Genomic DNA, 21,828 nt, shown 5'->3' on the forward strand with positions numbered 1-21,828 from the left:
CCCACCACCCGACTGGATTTCTGCAGCTCACCGTTATGGAGAATAAATCATGTTCATTACTCATCAGTGCTGCAAGGGAGGGTTTCCCGAACCACCTCGAGCAGATAACAGATGTTGACAATTGTAGAGCGCTTACGTGTGCCTCCTTTCTTTAAAGCATACGGTGTCTACAAAGGAAACTGCCATCTTATACACACACAGACACAGAAAAGAAAAGAAGAAAAAAAAAAAAAAAAAAAAAAAAAACTAGGCACCTGGTACCACACTATCTAGCTGTGATCACACAACAATACTAAGGACGATCCATGGAGAAGCACACAAATCTTTATTCTTACAGGGAAAAATCAAGTCCTTTACTTCCTTCACTTTGTGATGAACCACCATTGACCTAAGAGCAAGACAACAGTTGCTCAACACCTCACCCAGGCACCCATAAATGGTGCTATACTTGATACTCGATACCTGAACAAGGTGAGCTTCACAACTTGTCCTGCTTCCAGAAACCCGAGTAGATAAGACAAAGAAGGAAGCGATGAGCTAGGGATGGAACACGTCATAAGTCTGTACTGCAGGCACACAAAGAGAAGGGCTATGAGTGTACAGGACATCAGGAGAGCCAAAATCTGAGCCCAGAAAAGAAGCCAAATAGTCTGAGCACTCAAACACATTCTACGGGAATCAAATTACACTCAAAGTGGCAGCTCTACAACCAGGGTCATGAGGTTCAGATGATATACTCCCAGTGTGGCTAATGCAAACCATGGCACCTAAAGGGTCCGTCAGGTGCCCTAATGTTTAAAAAAAAAAAAAAAAAAAAAAAAAAAAAAAAAGTGTATAACATAGCACTTCACTCAACACTCACCAACTGTCTCAGCTGAGCTGTGATCTTCTACAGAAAGTTCACGGACATGCTCTTAGAGCCCATGAGCAGAAGACACCTACGCAGCTCATGGCTCTAGTGGAAGAACTGCAAGTGATGGGAGTCTGCTCTGAACCTGGTGTTTTCCCAGCACCACCACTGCCCTCCCCACACCCTGAGCCTAGCCATAGCCACTGCCACAAGAACAAAGGCGGCAGGTGACAAAGCAGGACGAGGAGACCATCAGACGTCAGCAGTGAAGAAAACAAAGGCAGCCCATCAATCGCAAACTCCCTTCCACTCTGCTGGATCAGCCAGGTGACAACCTCATGGACACAGTGAAAACGAGGAACTACTGATCTGCAGTACTTCAGCACTCCTCAGTATGACCACAGAAGAGGGTCTTTTCTTGCATATTAATCATCTTGTTAATACTAACGAGGCAATTAAATCCTTCTAATAGCTCTCAGTTTAGCCCTCCATCTTATCTCCAGAAGATAAGTGAGAACATTCCATAAATGAAGGTTTAATTTCTGGGCATGTCCTAGCCACTAATGAGAAAAAACAGTGCATACGTTATCTCTATTACCGTCATACAGCATGTGCATCGGTCTGGGAGGGGCATTTAGCCTGTAAGACTCTTTACACTGCGAGAAACCACATTACTTGATCTAGTAATACATATATTCTTATATTTTCTAAATATATATATAAAAAAAAAAAGACATACATATAACAAGTACTACCTCAATCTAGTTTTACACTAACTACTAACAGACTGCCACTTGGCTGTCCCCTTCCGGTGTTCTGTGTAGTTCTGAGACATTCTGCTGTTTGACAAGTGCATTGCTGCACCATGGCCCAGGAGAAACTGTATTTTCTCCTTTCTTATACATTAGGTGTAGAATGATGGAGTGATAATGGTCATCATCATCATCATCATCATCATCATCATCATCACACTCCTTTCCATGGTCAGAATGGAGTGACAGAAACCTGATACAGCTACTTCAGAAGGTGAGCGCAGGAGGAATAATTTTAAAAAAAAAAAAAAGTCATCTACACCAGAATGTGGAACATCACACGTGAGTTTCAGTATGCCCGCAAGGTGTCCGGTATATGGAAATAAAGCACTGCAGAGATTTTATGCAATTTTTGCCATGCTGCCCCAGAATGCCCACAATGTTGAGCCTCTGAACTCTAAGCGCCTGTTACTATCCATCACCATGCCCAAGGGCCTGAAATGAGTACCTCCAACATATGTTGAACTTATTTTACAATATGCACACCCGAATACTTCGCAAAGATGCGCACGCACGCACGCACGCACGCACGCACGCACGCACGCACGCACGCACGCACGCACGCACGCACAATAGCCAAGAACAAAGAATTCTACAAAAATGTGGGAACATTACACTGGTGACATAATACATTTTTTTGATTCAGTCAGGAATTGGTTTGTTACTACAACCTAATGGAATAATTGAGAAAAAAGGAGCACATAAATATTTTTTCTCAGACTGGTATAGCTGTGTTACTCAACTGACAGTTGTTCATTATTATATGTGTAAAACATGTAACAGCTTTATCCTGCTTTTATTACAGGTGATCATAACCTATCACCCCTCACACTTTGTACATGGAGGGGGGCAAATACACTCATCTTTCAGTCAAACACTTGCAGGCAGGTTTAGATATCAACTCATTATCGATCCTAGTCGATCATACTGAAAGGCTGCTCTTTTCAACGATTCTAACAGGGAGTAACACCTCTCTTGTCAATCACACTGTAATAGTGCTCCACTTGCGTTCACCATAGTGCTCCGACTCCCCCATCCACAGCCCACATTCAGTGGCTGTCAGAGCCTTCACAGCTTCACCAGCTTGCTTCACTCTCAGGTGACAATGAAATATTAATCACTTCTATTTCAGGGCAGCTCCAGGCAGCACAGGTCAGGATGACGGCTGCAGAGAAAGGGGGGGGGGAGGCGACTCATCTGCATCGTTTAATAATTCAGCCTGCTGTCCCTTCAGGGCCTTTAGTGGCAGTGGATGATGGGATGTTCACGGGAGGACCATCTCCCAGCCATCCCTCCAAAACCATGGACTGTTGAGGCAGGTGTCAGGGGAGTCCCCCAGCAGAGGGTATGCGTACGCTCACGGTGCTGACACACAAAGGCGCTCCAACTGTCCAAATGTTTGTCTGGACTTGGATAGACATGGGTGGCACCCAGGTGGCTCGGAAGACAGGGTGCAGGACGCACACACAAACACAAAGCACAGACAGAGCTGCTGCAGCTGCCTCAAGCAGGTCAGAGGCAATGAGCTCATAGATGGAGAAAAGTTGCTTTGGGTGCATTGCCTGCAGGAGCCTCCTGCATATATATTATATAAAAATATACTGGAGCAAAGTTCTCACACACACAGACGTGTATTTGTGTGTTAACTTTGCTCCAGAGTGTTGGCCTTCACAGCAGGAGGTTGAGTACCGTCACACACTTCTTGTGGACCCCTCCCAAACACCAGCACACACCCTTACAGCCAAACCGTTATGTGCCTCTCCCAACTTCCATCAAGGTAAACAGACCAGTAAATGCAGCATTCGGAATGTCATAAAGACCCGAATGTTTGTACGGGCCAATCTAGTGACAGCGTAGGAGCTCCAGTCAACGGGACAGGGACATCACAAACGCATGGGGACATAAGCCCAGAGGAAAGTGGAGATGATGGTGGTATTGGAAGGGGGGCAGATAACCGGATACCATCATTGCCTTGTTGAGAACTAAGTACTGTCACTTACAGGACAGTCTTGGCCAACAGATACGGCTCTGCACAGGGCCACGTACAGCCAGTCCAAATACTCTAAGTGTGCTGCAAAATCCACCTAACACAAAGAGGCATAGGACAACATTACAAAATAAATTCAGCTTAATCCATTTTCACAGAGTGCTCTTCTGAGCAAGGTGACACAGAGCACTGAACGTAGTTCAGGATACAATACAGAGACAGTACAGAGTAGCAGCACTTCTGGACAACTATTAGGACAAGGCAACTGGCAGTTGAGGAGAGGAAAAAAAAAAAAAAAAAAAAAAAAAAAAAAAACACTGAAGAAAGGGAAGAAAAAATAAACCAGTGGTTGCCCACCTCTCGTGGGCATTTGTGGCACGCCCGGATGGGCGGAGATGGGGGGGAGGATTCGCCACACCTGGGGCTAATAACCGCTACTTCAAACCCTGTTCCCGACAGCGAGCGAGGGAGACGGAGAAGGAGACAGAAGCCAGACACGCACTCAGAGCACGAGACACAGACGACCTCGCCCAACCCCGACCGCACCTCAAGACCCCCCTCTCATTGTACCACTTTCCGGTTCCCCCCTTTCCTCCCCTCCCTTCCCCGTGACCCGATCCTCTTTCTGTTGCTCATTATGCTACATATTTTATACACTCAGCCCATATATAAGAGTCCCCCACAACAAGATGATGCTGCAACAGCTTATGAAAATATACACTTCTACTCTTTCATATAACAGGCTTATTTAGTATAACAGCTGGTGTCATATTTTTGGTACAGAGATACACACCTGGTGTCTCAAAGCTGATTTGACACCACTAAGGCACAAATCTGTGTCTTCTGCCTAAATGTTGTGTATTTAGCTCTAAGGTACTCTGGAAACAAAGACTGCTACTGTACAAGAAGGGTTAAAATAATGGTGGTTGGACTCCTCTCTTTCAACATAAGCAATGGAGACAGATATTCCTTGAAGCACCTTATTACCACAGGCAGTTCTTCCATAAGAAAACCAACAAAATCTATACGTTTTCCATTTTCTCTTTTGCAACACTGGCATGATCAATTCAGTTCAGTATAAATGACTATTGAAGAATACAATACAATCATGTATTAATTTAGCTGATTTTTTCCAAGCAGCTTATACCATTACACTGCTTAAAATTATTTCCCCTGTACAGCAGGATCATTTTAACTCAAGAAATTCAACACATTTCCCTTGCTCAAGGGTTCAACAGATGGAGAGGGACATCAGCCAAGCTCTCTTGAATGAAAGGTAGCAGTTCTGAGCACTACGCCACCTACTGCCCCTTTATGCTAACTCTCAGAAATAAGTTTCATCTTTATCTCAATCTAAATTATTGTAAGAAAAAAAAACTTTACAACACTACTGAAATAAAACACTCATAATGAAACAAAGTTATATTGTTGGATATCCATTAGTAAAATTACACAGCTCCTTCAACAGCTTATTCTCTGCAGAATTAAAGAAATGTTCAGTGACAGTGTGAACTGTATTACTTTATATCATACATATCAATAAGCCAAGTAATCAAAATGTCTCAGTCCAGGAGCTACCCTGCCTCATACTGTAAGCCAAAAGAATAGGTTCCAGACCATCATGACTCTGCCTGGGATGAGCGGTGAAATGAAAGAAAACAAACATTAAAAGACAAACTAGAATTAATTTTTGTACAAATCTTACAAAGCGTTGATTCACTGGCACTGTAGGTTAATGCAAAGTATAAAGAACAACAACAACTGGCCAATGAAAACATAATATTAAGTCATTTTCGAAGGAAACTGCTCATGAGTCGTGTTCAACCATCCATGGTGAAGTATTTTGTGGTACACAAATCCACACAACATGTAACGTCACAGATTAGTCAAGTGTTCCTATGTCACAAGAACATCTTACACGCTGCATATGTGGTATACTGTTGGTTTCTTTTACAAAAGAAGTACAAGGGTGTCAATATTTTTGGTGATGACTGTTTAGGATACTTATGAAACCACAGCACTTCAACAGTTTGTACTCTTTTCTGCTGTTGTACAACCAGCAGGCACAAGAGCGCAGTGCTGTTCCCGGTGGAAACGCTCCCATTTGATGATGCTAGGAAACATTCCGACTCTCCTCCTTTTACATGGACGACAAGCGATTAAGCTACACAAGTGTGAGCTGTGCGAATATAAAAGTTTAGTGTGGGAACGTACACTCACCGGCCACTTTATTAGGTACACCTGTTCAACTGCTCGTTAATGCAAATATCTAATGAGCCAATTACATGACAGCATCTCAATGCATTTAGGCATATAGACATGGTCAAGACGGTCTGCTGAAGTTGAAATTGAGCATCAGGATGGGGAAGAAAGGTGATTTAAGTGACTTTGAATGTGGCATGGTTGTTGGTGCAAGGTGGGCTGGTCTGAGTATTTCAGAAACTGCTGATCTGCTGGGATTTTCACACACACAACCATCTCTAGGGTTTACAGAGAATGGTCAGAAAAAGAGAAAATATCCAGTGAGCGGCAGTTCTGTGGGCAAAAATGCCTTGTTAATGCCAGAGGAGAATGGCCAGACTGGTTCAAACTGATAGAAAGGCAACAGTAACTCAAATAACCATTCATTACAACCAAAGTATGCAGAAGAGCATCTCTGAATGCACAACGCACTGAACCTCGAAGCAGATGGACTACAGCAGCAGAAGACCACACGGGGTGCCACTCCTGTCAGCTAAGAACAGGAAACTAAGGCTACAATTTGCACGGGCTCACCAAAATTGGACAATAGAAGATTGGAAAAACGTTGCCTGGTCTGATGAGTGTCGATTTCTGCTGCGACATTCAGATTGTAGGGTCAGAATTTGGCATAAACAACATAAAAGCATGGATCCATCCTGCCTTGTATCAACGGTTCAGGCTGGTGGTGGTGTAATAATGTGGGGGATATTTTCTTGGCACATTTTGGGCCCCTTAGTATCAATTGAGTGTCATTTAAATGCCACAGCCTACCTGAGTATTGTTGCTGACCATGTCCATCCCTTTATGACCACAGTGTACCCATCTTCTGATGGCTACTTCCAGCAAGATAACATACCATGTCATGAAGCTCAAATAATCTCAGACTGGTTTCTTGAACGCGACAATGAGTTCACTATACTCAAATGGCCTCCAGAGTCACCAGATCTCAATCCAATAGAGCACCTTTGGAATGTGGTGGAACAGGAGATTCACATCATGGATGTGCAGCCAACAAATCTGCAATAACTGCGTGATGCCATCGTGTCAATATGGACCAAAATCTGTGAGGAATGATTCTAGCACCTTGTTGAATCTATGCCACGAAGAATTAAGGCAGTTCTGAAGGCAAAAAGGGGTCCAACCCAGTACTAGTAAGGTGTACCTAATAAAGTGGCCAGTGAGTGTATATGGGTCTGTATTTCATAGTATCCATCCATCCATCCATCAAGAACTGCTTGTCTCAAGCGGGTTCGCGGTGAGCTGGAGGGGGAGGGGGACACCAGCCCATAGCAAGGCACCCCAAGCAGGACCCGATCCAACCCACTGCACCACCACGCCCCCCTGCTGCACATCTGTCGAAACATTAAATATGAAGATTTAGCTATGTCCATTAATTCATTCATTCATTTACCAGATGCTCCTCTCCAAAGGGACTTCCAATGAACTCTATGTAGTGTTATCAGCCCACACACACCTTATTCACTAAGATGACTTACACTGCTAGATACACTACTTACACTGGGTCACTCATCCATACATCAATGGAACACACTCTGTCAGTCACTCACACACTATGGGTAAACCTGAACAACATATTTGGACTGTGGAGGGAAACCAGAGCACCCGGAAGAAACCCACAGACATGGGTAGAACATGCAAACTCCACAGACTGAGCAGGGATCGAATCCACATCCCCTCCACCACCCAGGTGCTGTGAGACAGCAGCGCTAGTCGCTGTCCCACCGTGCCACCCTACCTATGTTACCAAAGTTGCTTTCAAATATGAACAAAGTGGCAAAGCGGTACAGAAGTAATGGCCTCACAGTGCCTGGGCAGTGCATTGGGATGCAGGTTCTAATAAGACTTGGGGTCTGTAGCACTGACATGTTTTCCCACAGCTCATACAGGTTTCTTTCAGGTTAGCACCACTATTCCCTGACCCAGATCTTCCCTAATGCAGAGTGTGATATTTACATTGGATCTGGAGGTCCCCTGAGGCCCATGGAGGAGGGAAAGGTGTGTGAGGGAGATGCAAGCGATCGAAAGAAGAAATAGAGCAGGGGTTAGGGAAGGTGTACCAATGTATTTGCACAAGCTCTTACTGCCTGACCCCGTACAAAGGTGAAACAGATTAAATTTTTTATCCAGCAGTGTCTCTTGCAGCAGCAGCATGCTCTCCACAGATGAACGCAGACAGGAGTCTCCCACAAGCACCTGCTGCACACATGAACAGATGGACCCTGAGCACTGCTCTCCAGCACACCAAGCCCTGATCTCCTGTGGACCCTTGGCACAAATCACACACCCACCCTAATACAGAGGTATTTGCCTTTTCCTGCCTTGGCTGCGACGCTGGTTACGGCGGCCGAGCAGTACGTCCAGCAACCTTCTCGCTAAAGGAGGGACCGGGATCAGTGCCATCTGGATTTCCCAAAGGTCTCTCTATGAAGCACAATGTGCATTGCAGCCAAATGCCATAGCATCATGATTCGTGATTTGGTGTGTCCCCTATATAGTGAGCTCCTTAGACAAGCCCGGCACGTTGGGAGGGCTTGCAGGGAGCACTGAAAATGTGGAGGGGACTTGAGACAATCTATTTGCAGTTCAACATCTCCATCCCTCTCACTTGACTACCACCTTCAACTCCCCCCCCCCCATTTCTCTCTATATTCCTCCTGCTGGAGTGAGACGATTAAGGCTTCGGCAGGCTCTCCTGTGATCCAGCTGAACAGCCTCATCATAATATAGGCAGTTCAGCACAATGTCGCATAATTAAGCGTTGGGCTCCAACTGCCTAATGCATACAAATGTCGGAAGGAGAATGCGGGAGGCGCAACACACACAGAGCGTTAAAGCCACTCTGAGCGCATGCCCAAGGCTTCTTGTGTGGATATAAAGAATAAAGGGTCAACGCAGAGAGGGAACGGAAAGGTCGCTGTATCAACTACGCATTTATCTTTCAGGGGCTCTGTGCCACAGCCACTCACCTCACAGGGTCCCAATAGAAGTGACAGCTCCTTGGGATGAAGCTTTAAGGAGGGGGGGTTGGTGTGTTCAGAGTGGGAAGCAGAGCAGCCTTCTGCTGTGTTCATTTGCAATCACATCCCACTTGCCAACCTCCACCTGTCAGCAACTCTACAGAGTGTGACGGAGTGTACGTACACATCTCAAAGGGAGACGCTGTCAGATTACACAAGCAACATGAACAATGAGATTTTTTTTTTTTTTTTTTTTTTAAATTAAAAAGAAGAACTGCATCAGCATACTCCTTTCTGTGCCCACAATGTATTCCACGGCTTTCTTCAGATCACTTTCAATCACGAAACCCTCGCATCCCCTCTCCTGGACAGGCTCTTTAGGATGCAAAACTGGCACAGAAAGCCAGAAGAAACTAACCTGAGAAGGGACAAATGACTGTGGGAAGAGGGCATCTGAAGATGCTGCGATCAAACAGGACCTCTGGGTATATGTGTCACTAGAGATGGCAGTTCCCAGCTCCGAAGTGAGCAGGGAATCTGACTGCATACGTGCACTGAGGAGTGTCCCACTAACCAGGCTGTGCCGCTTGAGCTGCTTTGTGCTACAAAATGCTTCAATTCTGCTTCTGGTTCATCCTTCTTATTAATAATTTAAAATCATGCTGGATTTGGAAACAGCATTCTGCATGACTACGAGGGGATACCCAAGAAGAAGAACAGGTCCCCAGCAAAAGGGAAGGGGCACCTCCAGCCCTCGTACAGACCTGCCACACATTTTTTATGAGGGCACACATAGGGGGGGCACCTCATCTTGCTGAGTGTAAACTAGTCATTGATCTTTAATTAAAAGGTGTAAGTCAGCCTTGCAGTCAGCCTAGCCCTGTCGCTTCCTCCTCCTTCATTTCCCAGCATGCACCTCAGCACTCAACGATCGCCCCCGTCAGGCTACCACAGATGCCCTTTTTGATCTGTGCTTTTTTGTTCCACTGTACAGAACAGGGCCATGACCCCAGGAAACTGGTGTCTGCATTGTTAATACAGCCACTTCCATCAATCGGCTGTGGAGCAAGGCCAGATTTTTTACCCATCATCCTCTGGGCCCAGACAGGGTGACAAACGTGCTTCTTCGAGAGTGAAATCTGAATGGCTCGCACCAATATAGGGCTTAGGGCTCTACGCAGTGAAGACAGGTGCTCCCTGCACACCACCTTCACACATAGCCAGTACAGGGCAACGAACATTAAACAAACTGACAAGCGGTGCTCCTGAAACAGAGCGATGCTGCAGCTCATGGATTCGATCTGATTGGCGGACGGTCTCAGTGAAGAGGCATTTTTAATCAGCAGTGTGTACAAAAGCCAAGGCTGGATGCAGCAAGACAGCGGCTGAGAGGTACTACGAAGCCCCCAGCTGATGCACAGGTCACGTGAGACTCGGTGCGCCTTCATAGCTGGCCGTTGCTCGGGGCACCACAAAGGCCAACTGTGAGGGGGAACACAAAGGCAGCAGAAACCGAGCAGAAATACAAAGCTTCAAAAATGAAATATTACAGGAATTCAAAAACAAACAGAAGCAGCACAAGTTTTATTTATTTATCCGTTGTGGGTTCCAGGGAGGCATACAGGACAGAAACATCACTTTGTGAAACATGAGAAGGAGGGAAAAGGATACCAGTTGTTGTGACTAGACTGATGTGCAGGAACACAAAGTGAATCTTGAACAACCCATTTTGAGCCGACGTCGATACGGACACCCACCTTAACGCCACGGGGTTCGAAGGAGCTTTCAGGGCCATCAGAAACAGAGCTTGATATGTTCAAATCGATGAGACGATCGATGAAGCAGAGAGCAGCTCTTTACAAAGGCAATCGTAGAACCATAAAGATGAGAGCATCTCTCTCTCTGTCTGAGACACACACAGCAGGAAAGTGGTGTGTGTGTGTGTGTGTGTGTGTGTGTGTGTGTGTGGGGGGGGGGGGGGGGGGTCTTCCTGTGAAGAGCATGCAAGAATTTGGCCCTGCCTCCCGACTGCTCCCATCTAATTAGTGTGTGGTGGTCTACAGTGCAAAGAATCGGGAAGAAGAAGAGCCCTGATTAATTGCCTTTGGTTTTGCCACCTTGCAGCTCTGCTACTTGTCCCCGACAGATCAGGTGCTGCACGAGGAACATCAGTTGAGGATCGTTACAAGGGGTTGCTATCAGAGACAGTGGGAATCTAATTTCCCCATGCGTCTCTCTCTCTCTCTCTCTCTAAACACAGGCAAACACTTCATTCTCCTTGGAACAGCAAACATACCAAATAGCAACAAAAAAGGTGACAAGGTCTCAGGACAAGAAGAGTGTCCAACACAACCGCAATCTCTGTGCAAGAGCAACGTCTATGACACAATGGCAGACTCCAGAGCGAAGTCACTGATGGACAGAAGGATCAGGCTGCAGCCTTTCCGGCTCTGTTCGGCGGAAAGCAGCAGGAAGAGAGGCATCCGACATCTGCTGACGAAGACACTGGGGACTAGGATGAGGATGGGAGGAACAATATTGCCTTTCACAAAGTGTGACTGTCATGCTCTATACACCTGTCCTGCCTGGAGGCAACAGGTACACCTCCATATGGATCCTGCTTTCAGTGAGCATGCCAATAAGCTGTGCTCCTCAAACAAGGCTCCAGGACCTTAAGGCCCATACCAAGTGAAATGGACATGGTCCACAGGCTTCCAAACACAGTCCATTTTCATTCAGAGGCTACGAAACTCTAGATGTCAACATGTGCCCAAATATCAGTAAAAGAAAGTCAGATTATCACAGATTGTAGAACTCTATGCACCCAGATCAGAAGCCAAGGGGCTCTTCTTGTTCTGAATACTCTAGTATATCATAAGGGTTTGAGACCATTTTCCTTCCAGTTGTCATTTAACCGCTTGCATCTTTCACACGCAAGCTGAAAATGCGAATCACACTTAACCTTCACATTGTTATTTCCTCTCTAGCACCAGCATTACTTTATTTTATTGAAAGCTGTAAGAGGGACCACATGGGCAGTTTCAGCAAAAATTTTCCCGAAAGACAACAACAGCTTGCTGAAGACCTTGAGTACGAACGTGACAAAACCATCAGGGCTTGCGGGGAAACACAGGAGCCGATGCCAAAGGATTGCACTTTTAACAAAAAGATGAAAGGCATTATAACTACGAGACATTACATCTTTAAACCCAATTTTTCAAGAGACTAGGCGTTTACACACACACACACTTTCTGAACCGCGTGTCTCATATGGGGTCGCGGGGAGCCAGAGCCTAACCTGGCAACTCAGGGTGTAAGGCTGGAAGGGGACACACCCAGGACGGGACGCCAGTCCATCGCAAGGCACCCCAAGCAGGACTTTGAACCCCAGACCCACCGGAAAGCAGGACCCGGTCCAACCCACTGCGCCACCGCGCCCCCGCACTAGGCGTTTAAACCCGATAAAATCCCACACATAGCTCCTCTTTCTAATGGATGAAGTGGGACAAAGACAGAAAACTGTCCTCAAAACTGTGTGACCGCTACACAATCTACTGCCGCTAAGTTCCGAGATACGAGCTACAATTTCTGCTCAGAAACAAGCATATTATGCATTCCAATCCAGCATGTTCTTCTAGGTGAAGCAAAAACTCCACCATGGTTCAAACAGCCCTGCTGCTTGTTAGTTTACTTGTTGTTTCCCCTCGCAAACTAATTTATCCCCTGGGCCTGATGTTTTCATCCCACAACATCTGGTTCAGTTTTGGTTTAAAATGACAAACTCCCAGTGTCCCCACTCTCAGTCCCAGGAGAAGCCTCCCAAAGCACAGCTCTCTAGAAACAGGAGATGACAGACAGCGGGAACCATTCATTCCATTCATAGCACCGTAGGTAAACGGAGGGATTGTCCTACAGCATCAGCTCCAGCCTGCTGAATAGACGAACCCTCATCCGTAACGACGAACGAAGGTCATCCTTACGGCCATGCTGAAAACAGCAGCCACCGCTGGGGGTCGGCTGGCACCTATAGCACACCCTTTCGCAGAAGAGCAATGTTCATACAATCAGCCTCCTTGCTTCAACAGGCAAAGCAATTACAGACACAGGCTTTAAGTGACCAAAGGCTTGGTTTACAAGTCACTTGACACACAATCTGGTATTAACACGTGGGTCTGGTTACCAATTTGGAGATGCAGAATGATTTTGAAACGGCTGACCCTTTTAAAACCCTTTGGCCCACGTCTCTCACAGCAACCTGCAAATGCAACCGTACACCAGTGATGAGGAGGAAAAGCAGACCGCACCATTTAACACTGCTGTGCTGCACAAATTCAGTGGCTTTCTCATGAACTTCTCACGAGGTGTTGTTGCCAACCAGTCAGAAGTTCAAAGGGAAAGATCACCACATGCATTCATTTATTTAGCGTTGCTTTTCTTCAAAGTATTGCTACATTCAGTGTCATTTACCGACCTTTTTTTTTTTTTTTAACTGAGCAAGACACTTTCCACACCTTGTTCCTTCAAGTGCAATAGAGCTTCTGAAACCACTATGGTAATTACTGCCTGTTTTACAGCACAAAATCATTAAAATGGTAGAAATAACAACAGTATCACACTAATATGCTAACATTCACACCATTGGCATCTACATAGGTTTTATCATTTGCATTGGGTTAGATAAGGTTTTGACCTAAACAACTTGTAATTTTGCCATTTTAATGGAGGAGTTTGAACCACAACGTATACTATGGCAGGACCTTCACGCAGACTTTCAGGTTACTTTTGTGCCTTTTGGTACTATGGTACTTGGGGAATGCATAGTACTTTTAGTACTATGCTACCTGAAACCCAAAAATAAACCAAAAAAAGTGTAATGCAACTTGTTACTCTGCATTTGGATTTCATGGATTCAGCAATTTAGGGATGTGGGGTGATGGGGGGGGGGGGGGGAGGAAGAGTTAGAGGAAAGACATGGTAGGATCACCCTTTCCTGGTCAAGCAAGAAGAACACAGCTGCTCTGCCCAAACAGTGACACCAATGCAGGGGGGGCTTCGGCCACAGTCAATCAGAGCCGCTCAGGCACCGATGACCAGAGAGCTCCTCTGGTGCAACACAGGCTGGGTACCTGACTGTAACATGACGGCATCAGCAAATGCCAACAAGACAGGCTTTTGAATTTAAATTAGGGTGTTGGTACTGCACCTGAGCAGCCCATCAAGGACCCTCCATAACGCATCCGTAGCACTGACTTCAACATGACATGCTGGGGGAAAAAAGGAATTGGAGAAGTTTCAAAATAACACAACCAACAAACCCACCGCATTGTGCTTTCATTCCACACTGACTGACTCCTCACATACAGCCCAAGAGCAGTACCTCATGCAGTCCCTCTGAAATACACTAGAATGCCGCTAGTATTACAACCGCAAACAAAATTTTGTCCCAGTTCCTTGGAGTTATGTTTTCCTTTCCTCAACTGCCAAATTGCTTAGACCAGAACGATACATGAGGAAACGGTTCTCTTTGATTAATTTGACTGTGTCGCTGAGAAGAGTGTTTTATATAAATAAAACACTACATTTAATGAAAATCCATGCTCTGCCAACCAACACTGTGACACAATGTCTTTAAGGTTCTGCTTTAAATGCTGTGCTGAAGTGTGAAGCTGGAGAATGGCACAGAGAGCTGCCATGACTGGTACACGCTACACCCTACAGGTCCACTTGATGGCGACTTCCGATGGATCCTTCACCTACACAGAAGGTTACTCCTCGTTCCTGTCCATGGTGCAAGGACTTTTGAAATCCGTCACTACTGCATGCAGTGCAAACTACTAGAGGATTCCAACGCACAGAAAGTGAAATTGATTCATTGACTCTGTCATATGTTAACATCTGGAAAATATGATACAGTCACAGACGTGGCCCCAGCACACAATGTCAAACTGCACTTTAAAAGCTATTCATTTCACTCATGCAGAAATGTTCCACTAACAATGTTTGGCCGACAGAGCAAAGGACAAGGTTTTATATTTCAACTATCATGGAGAAGTATGAAAATCTGCAGATGCCTTCATCTGCTCTCAATACTGTGTACACTGAGCACTAAACTGTAGTACAGCTCAGTGCTTCTCATTAGTTATCGTATCATCGGAGGTAACAACACACACCAGCCACAGGTGATACTGCCCACAGGGTCAAGGAATCCCTAACAGCCTGAACACCGCACTACATGAAATTACGTAGCGGTTCTCTGGAGCCCTGACCACCAGCTGATAAATCCAACATGGTAAATTTTGTCAAATTGAGTAACCATGACAACACAGAAATGTCAGGTGCATGTTAGTATATGCACCTCATTAGGGTTTCCCATTACATTTTGTTCAGCTTGTGTAATAATGCAAATCAAGATTTGCCTGGATGATTCAGGGGAAAAAAAAAAAAAAAAAAATCATTACGTACAACCTACCATAATATAATTAAAATAATTTATGATAAGGAAAAAAAAAAAAAAAATCTGCTGTTTTGGGTTTTAACAGAAACTCTAAGAACCAAAAATTATTTCCAAGCTCCATTTAGATACATGTGACTGCAGGGTACCAGTAGAAAAGGTAAAAAGATGCACTTTCTGCATCAATTGACTTCTGACTGAAACACTACACTAATGCAGGATTGTACTGTTAAGATGACAACATGAGAAAGATCTTACTGCACATTTCACACTGTTTCACTGCAAAGCCCAAGATAAGCACAAGTCTTGAGCATCAACCAGTCATTGGGAGAGACCCAAACGTTTTACCACCCTAATGAGCCAGAAAGACACACTGACATCTCAGGTCATGCTTTCCTGCTGAAAAAAAATGGAGAATTCTGCAGCAAACAAGCACATTTTTAAATATAACAGTCAACAGGAGGGAGCATCAAAACCAAGGAAAACTAAATATGTAGTAATAGCTTGCTGTTGGCAACATAGGGACAAAAGAACTTAATTGTAATGCATTGTCTGCTGCTGTACTCTCGAAAAAGCACTTAACTTGAAATGCTTCTGTAAATATAAAAACTGAAAGATAGTCTCTTTCACATAAAAGCTCCAGCTAACCAATGAAAACTATAAGGTTTTGCCATTTGCTCAAAGACTATACCTCATACTTGCAAATTTCATCATAAAACAAAAACGCCCTCAACACACACACACACACACACACACACACACACACACACACACACACACACACACACACACACACACACACACACACACAGAGTCTGAAACCACTTGTCCTGAGTGGGGTCGCAGCAAACAGGAACCTAACCCGGCAACACAGGGCACAAGGCTGGAGGTGGAGGGGACACACTCAGGACGGGACGCCACTCCATCACAAGGCACGCCAAGCAGGACTTGAACCCCAGACCCACCAGAAAGCAAGTCCTGGTCCAACCCACTCTACGCCACCACACCCCCCAAGCCCTAAACATCTCAACTAAAAGGATTTTTTTATTAGACAGTGATGCTAGATTAACATAATTTACCATAGCAAGTGCGATATTGACGCCCGATTCAAGGATTTATTTGAAATCACTAGCAGAGACTGAACGCTATTCATTATTTACCCGTCCCGAAAGGTCAAACAAACACACACCTCGTGTTTGAGTTCTTGCATAATTAAAGAGCACACCTGTCAGAAGTCTTTTTGTATGCCAAACAGAACACTTGCTCAATTTGCTGCCACCCACTGAACATTTATCTGAACACCGACGCTGGAGAGTCCCACCCTCAGCCAAAAGCAGGCGCCTCCATCTGAGACCTGAACCCTCCTGGCCAAAAATTCTCCTTAAAATTTGACATCAGAACACCATACACTCAGCAGCGAAGACTGCATGTTGGAGCCATAAGGCTGACATTTGTGGTCCGCCGGGCGTGCGCAGGTACAGCTGCGTTCAAGGAGAAATCATCATGCTGGGGGAGTAAATGGGAAGAGCACTGGACACACTGACTGAAGGAGGAGTGTGGCACAGGGGCCAGGGACCAGCGGACAGTGTCAGTGTCAGTAACATCAGCAGCTGCACGTGTGTGGACAGAAAACTGCAGGAACACTAGATCGCAGCAGCCACATTCATTCAACAAAATAAACCAGTGATCGTGAAACGTTCACCGGCGTCAAAGACCTCGTCAACGCGATAAACATTCAAGGATTCTTGGGAAGTCCCTCTGACAACTGAACAGTATGAACTGAAGGGATGGGAGCGAGAACAATGGCCCGCACAAAATGATGAGACGTGTGCGCGCGCGCGCGTCTCACAGAAGCGCTTGTAGCCAAAAGGAGCCGCACCACCGTCCCGAACCCAAGCACCCGGAACGAAGGAAGCCGGGCAGCTCGGGTCGGCCTGCGCTCCATCCATCTCCCCCGCGACACCTACTACTACACCCGCTGAGGACCAGCGTTGGAGAGGGGTGACGGCACGGCGCGTGGAAAACCACGTTGAGAGACACGGACGCGCGCGGACTGTGACGAGAACACAACACGCGCGCGCGGCGCGAATGAATCCACCGCCAACAACGAACCGCAGTGGCCGAAGCGGTACACCGCCGAGCCACTCACACACACACACACACACACACACACACACACACACACAGACAGGCAGACACATGCGCAGGAGCAGAGCGCACGAGAGCCACACGCAGCCGCGCAACTTGGCAAAAAGGGTCTTTTCCCAAGGAAGGAGACTCGTTCGCTGAGGAACCCGTGTCACAGCGGCCGACGACCGGCCGGCCAGCAAACTGAGCAGGCAGGGAGGGACCGGCCGGGGAAGTGAGTCGCTACAGGCGAGTCTCTACCGACACAGAACAAACAAAGCCAGCCCAGGCCCACGCTCGGGCGCGATCATAGCATGCTGGGCACGGTGACGGGACGGGACCTGCTGCTGGCCTGGCTACTACTGACACGAGATGCGGTGACCGTGTCTAGACAAGTCGATCAGAGCGCTGAGGGCCGGTGACACAGAGATTGTCTGAGTCTTGCTGAACACACGGAGCCCAGGCAGGCAGGCGGAACAAACCCGCCGCTAAGCCTAAGGCCCCTGTCCTGGTAGGTGATCCCAAGAGGCGGACTGAACGACTGCCCCCCCCTCCTCCTCATCTCCTCTCCTCCCCTCTTCTCCCCTCCACCGCCATCGCACACGGCGCGCCTGCTGCTCAACTTACCTTTTATCGTGTTCTACAACATCAGTGTTTCTGTTACTGCTGCGAGCCGAGCAACCAAAGAGAGAAAGAAAGAAAGGCAGCTTAGGGAGGGTGTGTGCCACTTATGTGATCACCAGCGATCGCCGCCACTCAGTTGTGTTTCTCACATAAATGCTGATGGAGCACCATAAAGCCCGTGTAAATACGAACGTCGGCTTCGTTAGCTCCCTCCTCAAGTCTGCAAGACGCCCGCGGCGTGAAGTCCTCCTGCTACGGGAATGGTGTAAATCTGTAAAACCCCGCCCGCTGTCCCGTGTCGCACCATCTGTGATTGGCTAATCGGGCTAGAAAAAAAATCTGTGTAAATAACAACGTCGTGGTTTTTTTTTTTTTTTTTTCGCTTCCTCTTCTGTCAGCGAGACGCCCTCGGCATGCAGCTCTCCTGCGAGGGGAATGGCGTAAATCCTTAAAGCCCTGCCCACTATTACGTTTTCTTGGTTCTGATTAGTCGCTTTGCTAGCGCGTGGCACGCGACCACCCAATGACAGTCGGCGGTCAGTGATTTAAAAGCGACGGTGGACACGATGTGAAATTAGCTGTTTTGGTTCGAAAGATTGATGCCGGAGAAATAAACGCCGAAATGCACAAACGTTTGCGCTGTCTTAACTGTACTTTTAGGCGCCACTTTTACTACATATGTAGGCTAACTGGCGTTTCGAACGTGTATCGCAGTGAAAAATAGTGCGAGAAAGGTGAATTTCAGTGAGATCACACAGAAGCGTGACGAACCGTCCCTGAGTGAACTGCGTCATGATCCCCGGTGCGGGCAGCGTAGTCAGCACGTCTGACGCAGCCGTCTCGGGCTTTGTGTTTTCACGTGCTCACACTCTATTGGAGTAATAGTGTAGCTCTTGTTCCCGCGCTGCTTTGTTCTTGCAGTTGATGTTTGAAGTGTTTGCTGAAACACGGATGGCTCAGCGGTGGCTAGTTCGGTTGACTTTCGGTGTAGGAGATGAATGAATGTTGCGTCGCGTGATTTTCATATGAATAAATCTGCAACCTGTTAGTGACGAGATTCTGCGCAGTAGCAGACAATCCCCAACTCTACCGTGATTAGTGTACAAAATAAAATCAGAAGGAAAATAAACCCGGGAAGATTAAATTCTTTAACTAAGTCAGTGCTTACGAACTTAACTGTCCTCTCCTTAGAGTGTTTTTGTGGAGAAATATGATTTTATTGGTGGGTTTTTCACTGTGACCCGGTTGGCAAAGTAATGAGGTGAACGCGGGGTGGGTATGGATTCACAAAAGTTCATTTTCTTCAGTAAAACACCCCAGTGCTACATTTACAGGAGCGAATATTCCAACAATGACTATATACAAGCTAAAGACTAAAGAACACAATGTTCTTCCTTCACTTGTTTTCTCTACCGTTCCTGCCTCCTCCTGTCTCTAAACTGAAACAACTATGTAAAACTATACGATAGACTCCACTTTCAGGCCATTCCAGTCATTTAATATTAAATATCACCTTACATCTTAAGAATCAGAATGAGTTTTGTTGGCCGGTGACAATGTGCTGGAAAACACAAGGAATGTGTTTTGGTTCTAGATGCCTCCGGTATTTACAGACAAACAGTTGACACAGAATTACAGAATAAATATTTACAGAGTATACAAATATAGGAGTATAAATAGTAGTACAAATACAATGTAAATAAATCAGAAGTAAATTACAAAAGTGATGGGATATTGTTGCGCTCACAGGAGCCTATAGGGGACGGTTAAGTGTTCATGAGAGTGATGGTCTGAGGGGAAAAAAAGTGTTTTTCTATCTGGTCGTTCTGGTGGACGGTGTTCTGTAACTCCTGCCAGAAGGGAGAAGTGTTAAGAGTTTGTGCCCGGTGTGTGGGATCAGTGACGATTTTGGTCGCCCACTTCCCCATTCTGGACTTGTACAGGGCTTGAAGGGGAGGCAGGGGTGCACCAAAAGCACAACCAAATAATGATCCAGTAATGTTACATTTTACAAACAAAGAATTTCATAGATTCTGCAGCCTAGTTCCGGTAACACAAAACAGCGTATTCATTTCTACCATCATTTTTCAAATGGGATTTTCCTGTCAGTATTTAAGACTCCAACTCCCATAATTTCTTCTGCCATCTTGACCTCTTGTGTCATTTAAGATAAGGAATATGTTCATTACTTACTGTAAAAACACATTTCTACACATTTTCACAATTATAGTGGACATGTTTTCAGTAATATTTTCTTTACTTATAAAGAAACTGACCCTTTATATATGTGTGGACCAGGTGCTTCACCACATTCACCATCAGAGCATCAAAAGTTTTATCATTCATGTCACCAGTGAAAGAAACAAAGCCTATTAGCATTAGTCCTGGTGATTTCATACAGCTGAGTTTGACACACACTTTCTGAACCACCTGTCCCATACGGCACCACAGGGAACCGGAGCCTTAACCCAGCAGCTGAGGGCGTAAGGCTGGAGGGGGAGGGGACATACCCAGGAGGGGACACCAGTCCATTGCAAGGTATCCCAAGCAGGACTTGAACCCCAAGCTCACCAGAGAGCAGGACCTGGTCCAACCCACTGCGCCACCACACCCCCCCAGGTAGAAACAGTACACCAATAAACTGTCCACATACAAAGCTCAAGAGCTCAGGGTGAAAAGGTCACAATATTTTACTGATATATCACACTGATGACCATGTAGTGTGTTCTAATATCTTCCAGAAGGGTGTCCAAACCTTTCAGAATTCATTAGAAATGTCTTGAGAATCAAAATCCCAATTGTTCCAATGGAAGAAATTTCAACACTTCAGCCATCCACGTATTTACTGTGGGGAATTCCTTTGTAGACCACAACATTAACAAATATATCTTTGCCAAATATGTAAGAGTACTCAGCTTACATGCCATAACATCATCAAGAAAAAAGTTTGGATTGTGACTGAAGAACAAAATTGATGGGAAGAAGTCAGATTTTTGATGTTTCTTATTGTATAGTTGTATGTACCCCAGGCCAGTAATCTTGTGCCATACTGCATTTCCAGAATAAATATATCAAAGTGTCTGGATAGGCTTAGTATTTGAAGCACTGATGGGATGCCCTGGGGAACATCCTGTGTAGGTGCAATGGAGTGGGATAGATTCTGTGAATAAGCTTGAAGTTTGTTTCTGGATGCTGAGGGAGATGTGGGGTGCAGGGAAATCTTTGCCACATATAGATCTATGGTCAACAAACCACTTGTCCCAAGTGGAGTGTCAACCTGCCTCCTCAGCAACCACACTGTCCCACCAGTGAGTATATTGAAGCACATTTTGACAGCACAGCAACACGATATAATTTATAAAAAATGAAATAGCCTTTGATGGGTGCGGTGGTGCAGTGGGTTGGACCACAGTCCTGCTCTCCAGTGGGTCTGGGGTTTGAGTCCCGCTTGGGGTGCCTTGTGACAGACTGGTGTCCCGTCCTGGGTGTGTCCCCTCCGGCCTTACGCCCTGTGTTACTGGGTAGGCTCTGGTTCCCCGCGACCCCGTATGGGACAAGCGGTTCTGAAAATGTGTGTGTGTGTGTGTGTGTGAAATAGCCTTCTGTACAACTTGTACAGCCACCATATGTTGACATACATCCCAATCATCACAGCTTACTAAATCCAGATGTCTGACTTCTCTTACAGAAAAACACAGTAGTTGAAACCTTGGTTTCAGAGCCACATATAGTACATCAGTGATTCAAAGCCATCCAAT

At 45.9% G+C, this 21,828-nt stretch overlaps 1 protein-coding gene across 2 annotated transcripts in view; it reads right to left on the reverse strand.

The window, feature by feature from the left end:
* The window catches only part of LOC108928239 (arginine-glutamic acid dipeptide repeats protein-like), a 145,145-nt gene extending 126,804 nt beyond the window's left edge, over positions 1–18,341 (reverse strand). Inside the window, exon 1 of one of the 2 annotated variants that reach the window (XM_018742092.2) lies at positions 18,074–18,341. The gene's annotated coding sequence lies outside the window, so the exon portion shown is untranslated. The remainder of the gene's footprint in view (positions 1–18,073) is intronic. The other variant, XM_018742093.2, reaches the window with a different exon arrangement.
* Positions 18,342–21,828: the final 3,487 nt, after the last annotated feature.

The sequence above is a fragment of the Scleropages formosus genome, chromosome 25 (assembly GCF_900964775.1).
Source record: "Scleropages formosus chromosome 25, fSclFor1.1, whole genome shotgun sequence".
Classification (NCBI taxonomy): domain Eukaryota; kingdom Metazoa; phylum Chordata; class Actinopteri; order Osteoglossiformes; family Osteoglossidae; genus Scleropages; species Scleropages formosus.